Here is a 2,692-nt window from a genome sequence, read left to right on the forward strand (position 1 = left end):
GAAAATTAGGATCCTTGTTTTCTTTGTTTAATGAGTACTAATTAAGATATTTAAGTATTTTCTTTATTGAACAAGGATACTTATCATAAGCTCATACACTGACTCATTTATATAGTGCACATCTGTTTAAATTCTTTTTATGAACCTAAATGTAAGGCCAATCTGCAATTTGTCATAAAGTCAGAGAAACAAACAATTGAAGAGGTAGAAACTCTTTTATGAATACTCTGTGGGTGCTTTTGAATTTTCATGGGCAATAACTACTTTGGCATGGTAATTCACCATCTGTACTTGTACCCTTTGATCATAAGGGCATTCAAGTGTTTCTTCTCTGTGTCAGTTCAAGTAGTGACACATGAGCCTAACTAAAAACATGAAGACATTAGCCTTTTTTTCCCATACGAACAAGAGAAGAAACACATTTTTATCCAATCTATGTGTATCACACACCCATTCTATACAAAAGCCTCAAGGGAATATAACAGGGAGAACAAACATATCTTGATTCATCTATAGTGAACAATGATGACAAATCAAATCGAAGAGACTCCAAATGTCAAAGTATGCAAAATGAAACATCATATCGTTTGTCTGTCTTCAGCAAAATAACCAACTAATTATGTCATTTAGGCAGCCATTTAAGCTCTCCTGTAGTACCACCCCAAAGATTTCTGTCGTTATCTTCTCGTTCTATGTGTGTTTTTTTTTTTCTGTCTATATGGCCACTTGCCAAATTCTGGAGAAAAGTTCTTCAAAAGAGAACATATTTTGACCATTCATTCATTAAAAAAATATTAACCCTTACTATATGCTATTCACTGTGCTAAGTCCTGAGAATATGGGAATGTAATTTCCTGAAAAACAAAACAAAACAAAAAAAAACATAGAGTGCTTTCTTTAACTGGGCCTTTCCCTGCACTACCTTTCTTTGGGCTATGATAGTAGAACACCAAAGACTGGGTAGTTTCAACAAGAAGAATTTCCTTTTCACAGTAGTAGAGGCTGGAAATCCAACATTCAAGTGCCAGCCTAGGGCTCAGTATAAGGTTGAGTGGCAGAACACTTTCCTGGTACGTACAAGGTTCTGGGTTCCATTCCCATCACACACACACACACACACACACACACACACACACACACACAAATCTACCAGCATGGTCACGTTCTGATGAATGATGAAACATGTGAACATTGGCTGTTTTACAGGTAGTCATGTTGCCTCATTGTATCCTCAGTGTAGAAAGTAACACAAAGGAAGTAAGCATCTGTGTATAGAAGTTCCAATAAAGACCACGACCTAATTATGACAAAAAGAGACCAGTCGTCTGTGTGTGTGTGTGTGTGTGTGTGTGTGTATTCTATAGAGAAATAAATAACCAGTATTTAACAACTACCATCTCAAGACTCCACAACTTTATTATAACATAAGCATGCTGTTTCTACTTTATTGATTCTTATATCAAACTTGGCCTTTCAACTTTTGTTTGTTGTTGTTGTTGTTTCTGAAACCTAGAGCTGCTTTTCTTGAAATGGCCTCAGTGTATCAGCAACTCCAATTTGACAGTTTGTCCTAGAGCTGGGACACTCTTTCCAATCAATTAGATTCTATCCATCTGGTTTTTCTGCTTCTATCTCAAGTGGATGCTCCACTTTTCTGCATCCCTAGCACAGAAATAAAAATAGGATCCATGCCTCTGCTTTTAAAAAAATCTTGTCTTTACATTGTACACTTTTCTGTCCTATTCTTTCATATTGACTTTGTTTTACCTTTCATTCTTCCTGGCTTGCTTGCCTTCTTTGTCCTATACCCAGAACCTTTACAATGATTGTTCGCTAAGTTATTCTATGATAAGGCCTAAAAACACATAGCATATTTTTATTGTTCTTTCTATTTGCCATTCTGCATATGGAATCCAGGGCATTGCACATACCAAGCAAACACTCTATCACTGAGCCTCAAAAATAAGTTTCTTAATGAACTGTCCATATTTTCCAGACTTCCTGAATTCCATGGCTGCCAGAGCTGTTATGGAGCTGGGCTTGCACAACCAGAAAAACCTATATCCATGATATCATCAAAGTCCCTCAAAGCCAGCTCATCTTTTCTGGAATGTAGGAACTTTCTACAGTAGTCAGACTGCTAAAACCTATCATTTTCTGGGTCATTTGGTCTTCATAGTCACCATTGTTTCTAAACAAACACCTAAGCTTACTGATGTTGGAGTATCAAGACTTTTGCTCCTGATCCTCCCCAAGAGATTTTACAAATGTCTCAGTTTCTATGTCACAACGTTGTCCATAGTGCCTCTGTGGAAAACTGTCTCTAATCCTCCAATGTCCTCTATGAATGATAGATAAAATGGACTGTAAGAAAAGTGGATCTAATGTCACGAAGTCTAGGATTTCATTACTCGGCCAGTGATCTGCTTACAGAATTAAGACAAGTCCTTTGCAACAGGCTTCAAGTTACTTACATGCAAGATGATGAGGCCATTTTAGGCAACAGTATGGTTGTTTCTTGTCCATAATGTCTACCAATCAGTTTCCATGTCCTCTGTAATCAAGAAGGTAGATTTCTTTGCGTACTTTATTTTGCTCAAAAGGTCTTCAAATGTTTATGATTTCCCAGACACTTTGTGTGTGTGTGTGTGTGTGTGTGTGTGTGTGTGTGTGTGTGTGTGTGTGTGTGTGT

Source organism: Grammomys surdaster, unplaced genomic scaffold, assembly GCF_004785775.1.
Source record: "Grammomys surdaster isolate TR1022 unplaced genomic scaffold, NIH_TR_1.0 236, whole genome shotgun sequence".
Lineage (NCBI taxonomy): Eukaryota > Metazoa > Chordata > Mammalia > Rodentia > Muridae > Grammomys > Grammomys surdaster.